Here is an 11120-nt window from a genome sequence, read left to right as displayed (position 1 = left end):
TTAGCAGTGCACTTAAACAAAACCCGTAGAAAACCAACCCATGGCACAATGAGATCCACAAGTCATCTGTTATGCTATTGTTTCTGACCTTTTTATTCAGATGATGGTCCATGGCATGGAAGGTTGTTCAGATTAATTGAATAACAGTATAGTTGAGTTAGATGATATGATTGAAAGTTGACAACTGAGTTGGTATTAGTCTGTAATTCTTGTCTTGATTGGCTTCGGTCAGGATTGGTCAGCCAGTGGGTATCATAGTTTGTATGTTTTTCTGCAGGGAGACAAATAAATAGCAAATAATAACAAGCTATAAATGATAGTACATGAATGCATAATTAGGTTATCAAATGCTATGATATTAATACATTTCAATATGAATATACAACTATAAAACATATCAATAGTGATATACAAAATACATACCTGATTAAGCTTAGCAAATATAGCAACAAGATAACAATATAAATATCCAAAGTTGGATGCAATACCTTGTGGTGCAGTAGGCCAAAGCTAGAGTAGGCTATTGCGGCAATAAAATGAAGCATATAACATATAACATATACGTCAAACTATACATAAAGCTCATTAAATTAGTAGGCTTTCTAGTAGTATTAAAAACCTCTTAAGGATCGGACTCTTTTTTTCAATTTCTGCCTAAAATGACATACCCAAATCTAACTGCCTTTAGCTCAGGACCTGAAGCAAGGATATGCATTTTTTTGATACCATTTGAAAGGATACCATTTGAAATGTAAAATTAATGTCGGAGAATATAGCACATTAGATCTGTTCCATCATCTTTGAAATGCAAGAGAAAGGCCATTCTTAGGAATATAGGCTCAATTTAGATTATGGCCACTAGATGGCAGCAGTGTATGTGCAAAGTATTAGACCGATCCAATGAACCATTGTATTTCTGTTCAAACTGTTGTATCAAGACTGCCCAAATGTGCCTAATTGGTTTATTAACACATTTTCAAGTTCATAACTATGCACTCTCCTCAAACAATAGCATGGTATTCTTTCTACTCTAAATAAGACGGTAAAGTTAGATTAGAATTTAAGCTTTCTGCCCTTATCAGATTTGTCTATGTCCCTGGAAATGTTTTTGTTACTTACAACCTCATGCTATTCACATTAGTCTACGTTAGCTCAACCGTCCCGCGGGGGGGACACTGATCCTGTAACATAAAAGCAGACCTGCTGAGTCTGACAAGGGGAGAATAGCTCATAATAATGGGCGGAACGGAGCAAATGTAATGGCATCAAACACCTGGAAATCATGTGTTTGATCTATTTGATACAAAAACAAATGTTTTTATTAAGTGAATTTCTTTTCTGTTTTCTTCTTCAATGTGGTAAAATTTTGCACTCACGTTTTCCTTGACATACTTTCTTGGATCGTTGGGAGAGTTTGAGCATTTGGTGTGCTCTCACCTGTCTAAGTTCATGAAGAATCCGAATCCAACTTTCACTCCTCTGTCTCCTCCTTTTTCTAATCTGTCTAAACAAAGCATTGAAAAAATAGCATTGCAATTTCACACAAAAATGTTCTCCCTAAGCTCTATTCAGCCTTCAGATAAGGTGATTTAAAAAAGGACTTATTTCACTTAAGTCCATGTTACATCTACTTATCTCAAGTCTGAATCAGGCCACATGTGTTCAGTGTAACAACTGTGGTTCAGTACAGCAGTTTAGTCCTGAAGACTGGCTGAGTGGACTACAGGCAGTTCTTTAGCAAGGTTTTTTTTGGCTGTTCGTGCACACGAATTGCATTTTTTTCTGGAGGCAAGCCAAAGTAGGAATTCTTTAATGAAGTGTTTGTTGTCATTCAACAAGAGACAAACAATTTTCATGCAAATGTTTTCACTTGAGTAGTACTGCACCAAACATCTTAGTTAGATGTAAAATTGCGATACAAACATCTCCTCAACAAAAACAACAAGATTTATGACAGATTTCTTGAGTTATCGTAGATTAATTCTGACTATTTTGAGGACTATTTTGTATACTGACTATGGTGTCTCAAGATGGACCATCAGTGCTATTGCAACTTTTTTCTAGTTATTCCAGCGAAGGTCTTTGAAAGGAGTATGAGACAACACTCATTCGAATTGCCTAGCCGAACAAAAGAACTGAAGCATGCGGGCAGTTGTTTGACAAGCAGGAGACCTGGGTTCACATCCAATTTATTACATAAATAACAGGAATGAAGGCCCACTTTACACTTTACCTCATGTTACCTCTGCTATAACTTACATATCCCAAAACATTTTGATTGTAAAATTATGTATAATCTCACAATGGGCCTGGCAGTTGTAGCCTTTAATTCGTGCCAAAGTCTTTAAAATGTTAATCAAAATATTGTGTTTTGATGCTGCATTTTACATGCACTGATACACCAAAAAGTGTTTTCACAACACTTTCTTAAACACAGGTATTCAGATTGAAGAACTACTTTGGGTGTTTCAGAGTACTTTCATTCTGTTTTAAAATACATTCAGTGTATCATTTGTATTACATTTAAACATCCTCCAAATAATATATTTCAGCTTAGGGGCACCCTTTTCATGGTTTTACTACACAATGATGGTGTTTTGAGTCTTTCTATTTTAACAGTAAATTAAACTGACAGTTATATAGGGATTTTTTTATTATGCTATTTAGATTTCCACGGGGGCGCAGACATCGACTCTAGGGGGTTAATTGCTAGATTTGATGAGGCCTGCATTCTAAATGCCGGACCTGCTTATTAAATACTGCACAAAGAATGTTATCGGTGGCCATTCTGGGGCCTCCAGTGGAGTGGTTGCGGTGTGGCTGTATTTTCTGAGTCATTAGCGGTGTGACACTGCAGAGCGGGTCGTCCTCAGCGAATAGCAAGGTCAACAGGGAGCAGAGAGAACAGAGCTATTTTCGGCCAATAGGTGTGAATATTAACTCCAGAGGTTACCTTAATTGTCTTTTTCTTTTACCTATTTCCTCTCATCTGGTATGTCAGTACACAGATGCTATCACTAGAGCTTCTGTTATTGCTTGTGGGGTTGATATCCTAAAAGTGGCTTACAGAGGAGTTGATGCAGTCCACAGTTTCTGTCTTTATTTGAGTAGATTGAACATTTGGTGTTAGAGCTTAGAAAGGAAGATAATATGTTTGCCTACACTAGTGGCATCTGAATACACCCCCTTGTCAATAAATTACTATGTTCTATTCATTTCTGAAATGCTAAAGAGCAACATTGCGTAAGTGGAATGTGCTTTGTCATGGCCATCACTATCAGAGTGCTTGTTTGCTATTCATCTACAGTATAAAGAGAATGACCTAATTGTGTGTGAGTGTGTGTGTGGACATATTTAACTATACTTGTAGGGACCAGAAGTCCCCACAAGAATAGCAAACAAACCAACATTTTGACCAGCTGTGGACATTATGTTTGTCCCCACAATGGTTAAATGGTTAAAATGGAGTGATCTGCTCTCAGTTTGCATTGAGTGATGTGCTGTTTGTGACTGATGGCTCTGATGGCAGACCAGCAGTGGATACTAGAGGACGATCAGCTCTCACCCCCTCTACTAAGATATTGCGATGACCTCTGTGGTCTCCAGCCCCAGACTACCTTGACATTTGCTGTGAGGCTTTTAAAAAGCTAATTAATCCCTTCTGACCTAAAGTTTGGCCCAGTCTGGTCCAAAACCAGCTCTACTTCTCAGGGTTAAAGGCCCCATAGGTCAGCCTGCATGCTTTTCTCCATTGTCTCTCCCTGGCTCTCATTTCTGAGAGCTTGTGAGTATAGACAGCTCTCATAAAAACTCCTCAGATGTGTCAAATTTCTGTAAACTGTTGGGAAAAGTTGCCGGGAACTTTAGATTGGCCTGCTGTTGATACCTGATCTGGAGTCAACACTTCCGTCTGTTTAGAATGGAAGCTGCCATGCAGTTTCCTTCAAATTAGTTGGAGAGGGGTTCTATCAATGATTAATCTGCGTGACTGTTCCAATTCACTCCATTGGAAGCTCACAACTCCCTTCTCACATTAGCGTCTATGATATTCCTCTGTGTTGTCTCATGGACTATTCCAGCCCATTTAGAATTGCAAAAAGTTCACACCATGAGGCAATATTAATATTCATGAATAATGTTAAGCAGGATAAGAAAATAAATAAATAAACATCCGCTAGCTACATTTGGCAATGTCACCCCCTAAAAAGTGCTAAGGGCCCTGGCACAGCTTGTGATTTTTCTTCCATGACATTTGTTAGTCAGGAAAATAGCAGCCAATGATATTCCCACAGTCCTTTAGGTAAATGGATATGTCGACACTGTTCTATATTTACCCCAGGGTTCGTAAACCTGAGAATACTTGAAGATATTTGCACATTTATTGTTACCGGCAGGTGAGATGTGCCTCGGACAACATTTGTTTTATCAGATCAGTGTTTGTGAAGGATTCCGTTGGGACCAGAAAAACCTCACTGTTTGCCATTCCACACAAAAAGGAGTGTTCAGATTCTCTACCCTGGGAAATCGATCTATGGGTGGTTTGAGAGAGAGGGGCAGAGGTGTTTGTTTTGGAAGGGTGGGGTGAGTGAGTGTATGCATCCCACATCTGTTGACAAAAATGCATAATTCCTTCTGACAGTCCTTGTTATAGGTAACAAACCTTCATAGAAGTGTTTATATTATTATGCATATTATTAGTCAAATGTGGGAATAAATTAAGATATTTAAATGTTTTTTTTAATAAACTAGAGTACAACCAACGCGAAGGCGTTCTAATTTATTTTGGCTGTGGATCTGGTTCTGTACTGTAGGTGGCACCATGTGCTCTTTTTAAATTATGAGGAATCTTAATAAATCCAAATCCTGGATGACAAGAGTCCATCTTCAAAGGGAAATAGAGGAACTAACAGTACAGATAGATAGCAATAGAGGCACAGAATAAGTTAGAGGAAAAACACAAAGAAAGGGAGGAACTTATTCAAGAAAGATCAAGTGTAATATTGTCACGGCCGTCAAAAGAATTAGACCAAAGTGCCGCGTGGTTAGCGTACATTTTCTAATTTCAGAGATGCAATTAAAGCCTTCAAGTCCGGGAAAACTGGATGGCACACCAGTTGAAATATATAAAACATTTTGGGATGTACTCAAAGGTCTGTTATTAACATGTTTTAACCACTCTTATAAAAATGGTAGACTATCAGATACTCAGCAAGAAGGTCTGATTTCACTATTTCTGAAAAAGGACACGGGGTAAATATAAAGATCCAGTCCACCTTAAAAACTGGAGTCCTCTTACACTTCAGTATTGTGATGCTAAAATCCTAGCAAAAATGCATTGTGCATAGAAATAAATTATTGTTGGATATTATTCATCCTAATCAGATAGGTTTTTTACATGGACGATACATTGGAGAATATACAAGAAAAGTATAAACACAATAGAATACTATGAAATACAATAGAATACTATGAACAATAGAATACTATGAAATATCTGGGAAACCAGTCCTGGTATTTATAGCTGACTTTGAGGAGGCCTTTGATAAAGAATGACTGGAATTGATGTATAAATTCCTGGATAATTTTAATTTTGGAGAAACTCTTAATCAATGGGTTAGAGTTACAGTTTGTACAGTAACCCTAAGTGTAAAATAGTTAATAATGGCTACTTCTCAAAAAGTATTAAATTGTCAAGAGGAATAAAACAAGGTAGTGCACTCTCGACATATCTATTTATTATGGCCATCGAAATGTTAGCTATTAAAAACCGAGCCAACAAGAATATCAAGAAGCTGTAAACCCAGAGCTTAAAAACTAAGGTGTCATTATACACTGACTATTCATGTTTCCTTTAAAATCCACAATTTGGATCTCTGCACAGCCTCAAAGAGGATCTAGATACTTTTTCTAACTTCTCTGGATTAAAATCGAATGATGTGTGCACCATATTACTCATTGGATAAAAAAAAAACACAACTTTTACATTGCCGTGTAGTTTACCAATAAGATGGTCATACAGGTGAAGTGGACAAACTCGGTTTTCAAGAATGAAAGAAATGATCTCACTACAATACATGTTTATAGAAGGTTAGGCAAGTTAGGAAAGGACAACACCTGTGGAAAAATCACTATGACTACTTATTTAGTCATATCCCAGTTTACCTGTTTACTTGTGGCCCTGCCTACACCTAACAACTTTTTTTTTAATTAATTGAGAAAAAATATTGTAATTTACCTGGAATGGCAAGCCAGAGAAATTAAACTGACCTAATTATATAATAGTAATACTAAATATTAAAGCATTGGACCTCTCACTAAAGGCTTCAGTCATACAAAAACAATACTTAAATCGGAGCTGGTTTTCTAGCAGATTAGAAAGAATGGCTCACCTTGTGTTCAAGAATGGCCTTTTTCGCTTCATACAGATTACAACCTCTCACTTTCGGTGATTTGAAAAACAAATCCTCTCCAAAACATCACTATTTTTAAAACAAGCCATAGAAAGCTGGTTGCAATTTTAGTCTAATCTATGAAAAAAGACAGAACAAATATTATAACAAATATTATGGTTAAACTCAAATATACTGATTGATAAAAAAGCATTATGTTTGGAAGAAATGCCTAAAAACTGTATAATCTTTGTCAATTATATCATAAATAGGACTGGTGGAATTATGTCACACCAAAATTGGCTATAGAAAACTGTCATAAATAAAAAGTATACCAGTATCATTTACGGATCAAAAAATGTACAGCCTACAGGTTGCAAAAAAAGTTGGAAGGAGATTTCCGATGTACCGATTCCATGGTACATGGTTTATGAACTGATACACAAAACGACCATGGATTCAAAACTTTTTTCAATTTGGATTATTAATCAAAATCTTGCAACCAATAGAATGTTATATATAATATATTTAGTCAATCGATCAATAATATAACAATACTCTTAGCAAAAATGTGTATCTTTAATTTACACTGTAGAAACTATGAGAATAGAAATGTTCAGAACGTTTGTGAAACATCACAGCACAGTGGAAAAATATATGTCAGCTAGAAATCAAAACTGGATGGTCCTCAAAGATAGATAGGAGGGGTTGAGGGGTAGCTGAAGGCTGGGACTAAAAACAAAAGTGGACTAATGTAAAATAAACTGTTGTAAAATATATATACAGTATATAGTAAAAAGTCCATTTAGACTCCTTGACTTTTTCCAAATGTCGTTACGTTACAGCCTTATTCTAAAATTTATTTGACATTTTTTTTCTCATCAATCTACACACAATACCCCATAATGACGAAGCAAAAACAGGTTTAGACATTTTTGCTAATTTATAAAAAATAAAACCCTGAAATATGACATTTAAATAAGTATTCAGCCCTTTTACTCAGTACTTTTTTGAAGCACATTTGGCAGTGATAACAACCTTAAGTCTTCTTGGGTATAACGCTACAAGCTTGGCACACATGTATTTGGGGAGTTTCTCCCATTCTTCTCTACAGATCCTCTCAAGCTCTGTCAGGTTGGATGGGGAGCATTGCTGGACAGCTATTTTCAGGTCTCTCCAGAGATATTTGATCGGGTTCAAGTCCGGGCTCTGGATGGGCCACTCAGGGACAATCAGAGACTTGTCCAGAAGCCACTCCTGCGTTGACGTGGCTGTGTGCTTGGTGTCGTTGTCCTGTTGGAAGGTGAACCTTCGCCCCAGTCTGACTTCCTGAGCGCTCTGGAGCAGGTCAAGGATCTCTCTGTACTTTGCTCCATTCATCTTTTCCTTGATCCTGACTAGTCTCCCAGTCACTACCGCTGAAAAGCATCCCCATAGCATGAGGCTTCCACCACCATGCTTCACCGTAGGTATGGTAATAGTTTTCCTTCAGATGTGCCACTTGGTATTCAGGTCAAAGAGTTCAATCTTGGTTTCATCAAACCTGAGAATCTTGTTTATCATGGTCTGAGAGTCTTTAGGTGACTTTTGGCAAACGCCAAGTGGGCTGTTAAGGGCCTTTTACTGAGGAGTTGCTTCCGTCTGGCCACTCTACCATCAAGGCCTGATTGGTGGAGTTCTGAGTAAATGATTGTTCTCCCATCTCCGCAGAGTGACTCTTGGGCTCCTGAGTGGCGCAGTGGTCTAATGAACTGCATCTCAGTGCATTAGACGGCATCACTACAGACACCCTGGTTCTAATCCAGGCTGTATCACAACCGGCTGTGATTGGGAGTCCCATAGGGCAATACACAATTGGCCCAGCGTCATCTGGGTTGGTCGGTCTAGGCCGTCAATGTAAATTATACGTTTTTCTTAACTGAAAAGTTTAGTTGTTGTCTGAATACTTATGTAAATATGGTATTTTAAAATTTCTATACATTTGCAAAAATGTCTAAAAACCTGTTTTCACTTTGTCATTATGGAGTATTGTGTGTAGATTGCTGAGGGAAAAACATTTATTTAATCTATTTTAAAATAATGCTGTAAAGTAACAAAATATGGAAAAAGTCAAAGGGTCTGAGTACTTTCCGAAAGCACTGCATACAAGCTGGAAGTAGAAGCGTAAGTATTGTTGTCCATTAGTTTATGTTCGTTAGTAGAGGGATGGTAGGGTTAGGGGAAAATAATTAAGAACTCAAATATATAAAATACCATATACAGTCGTGGCCAAAAGTTTTGAGAATGACACAAATATTAATTTCTACAAAGTTTGCTGCTTCAGTGTCTTTAGATATTTTTGTCAGATGTTACTATGGGATGCTGAAGTATAATTACAAGCATCTCATCAGTATCAAAGGCTTTTATTGACAATTACATGAAGTTGATGCAAAGAGTCAATATTTGCAGTGTTGACCCTTCTTTTTCAAGACCTAGTTACTTAGATCCGTGGTCCTGGAATTCTGTCATGAACATTTTAAAATGTTATCTCAATGAGAAAAAACCTGTATAAATAAAAGGTAAAATAAAAAAATGTAAAATTAAAATTAGGTTGAGGTCAGGTGATTGTGGAGGCCATGTCATCTAAGGCAGCCCTCCATCACTCTCTCTTTCCTGGTCAAATATCCCTTACACTTCTTGGAGGTGTGTTGGGTCATAGTCCTGTTAAAAAACAAATGACAGTCCCACTAAACACAAACTAGATGGGATGGAGTATCGCTGCAGAATGCTGTGGCAGCCATGCTGTTTAACACTGAAATGCTTCACTATTATTCTACAATGTAGAAAATACTAAAAATAAAGAAGAAATATTGAATGACTAGGTGTGTCCAAACGTTTGACTGGCAATGTATATAAACTCGTCCAAAAAATAAACTTCCTGTCACTGTCAACTGCTTTTATTTTCAGCAAATTTAACGTGTAAATATTTGTATGAACATAACAAGATTCAACAACTGTAACATACACTGAACAAGTTCCACAGAAATGTGACTTACATAAATGGAATAATGAGTCCCTGAACAAAGGGGGGATCAAAATCAAAAGTAACAGTCAGTATCTGGCCTGGCCACCAGCTGCAATAAGTACTGCAAAGCATCTGCTCCTCATGGACTGCACCAGATTTGAAGCTACTTGCTGTGAGATGTTACCCCACTTTTCCACCAAGGCTCCTGCAAGTTCCCAGACATTTCTGGGGGGAATGGCCCTCACCCTCACCCTCCGTTCCAACAGGTTCCAGACATGCTTAATGGGATTGAGATCTGGGCTCTTCACTGGCCATGGCAGAACACTGACATTCCTGTCTTGCAGGAAATCACGCACAGAACAAGCAGTATGGCTGGTGGTGTTGCCATGATGGAAGGTCATGTCAGGATGAGCCGGCAGGAAGGGTACCACATGAGGGAGGAGGATGTCTTCCCTATAACGCACAGGGTTGAAATAGCCTGCAATGACAACAAATTCAGTCCGATGATGCTGTGACACACCACCCCAGACCATGACGGACCCTCCAACTTCAAATCGATCCCGCTCCAGAGTACAGGACTCAGTGTAATGCTCATTACTTTGACGATAAACGCAAATCCGACCATCACCATTGGTAAGACAAAACAGCGACTCGTCAGTGAAGAGCACTTTTTGCCAGTCCTGTCTGGTCCAGCAGGGGTGGGTTTATGCCCATAGGTGACGTTGTTGCCGATGATGTCTGGTGAGGACCTTCCTTACCACAGGCCTACAAGCCCTCAGTCCAGGCTCTCTCAGCCTATTGCGGACAGTCTGAGCACTGATGGAGGGAATGTAACTGTGACCTTAATTGCCTACCGTCTGTAAGCTGTTAGTGTCTTCACGACCGTTCCACAGGTGCATGTTCATCAATTATTTATGGTTCATTGAACAAGCATGGGAAATAGTGTTCAACCCCTTTACAATGAAGATCTGTGAAGATATTTGGATTCATACAAATTATCTTTGAAAAACAGGGTCCTGAAAAAGGGACGTTTCTTTTTTTGCTGAGTTTATATTTACAACAAAATAAATATATGTGGGATTGGAAATGATGCATTAATGTACATTAACAGAAGACACATTCTAAACTCCGCAAAAAAAGAAATGTCCTCTCACTGTCAACTGCATTTATTTTCAGCAAACTTAACATGTAAATATTTGTATGAACATAACAAGATTCAACAACTGAGACATAAACTGAACAAGTTCCACAGATATATGAATAACAGCAATTGAGTAATGTGTCCCTGAACAAAGGGGGGTGGGGGGACAAAAGTAACAGTCAGTAATGTACAAAGGCACCTGCAAGTTCCCGGACATTTCTGGGGGGGAATGGCCCTAGTCTCCGATCCAACAGGTCCCAGACGTGCTCAATGGGATTGAGGGCTCATCGCTGGCTAAGGCAGGACACTGACATTCCTGATGTTTCCTTTTTTTGAGTTGATCTGCAATGTTAAAGTGAATCTACCCCCTAAATACCTAGAAATGAAAGAAGTACAACAATATTTTTTTGCCACTTACACATTTTGTCGTTGCAGTTTATAACAAATTATGTGGTATTGCATATTCTCAAGGTCCATACTCCCAGCTCATATCACAATCACAAAGCTAGAATAAATCATGGAATAAAGTCTCAAATTCAACTCTGTTTGTTCCCCAGTGTAATAAACTCACAGTGAAGCTGTGGTA

Source organism: Oncorhynchus kisutch, linkage group LG10, assembly GCF_002021735.2.
Source record: "Oncorhynchus kisutch isolate 150728-3 linkage group LG10, Okis_V2, whole genome shotgun sequence".
In the NCBI taxonomy this organism is placed as follows: domain Eukaryota; kingdom Metazoa; phylum Chordata; class Actinopteri; order Salmoniformes; family Salmonidae; genus Oncorhynchus; species Oncorhynchus kisutch.
The sequence above is the reverse complement of the archived record's forward strand: the minus strand, read 5'-3'. Positions refer to the sequence as shown.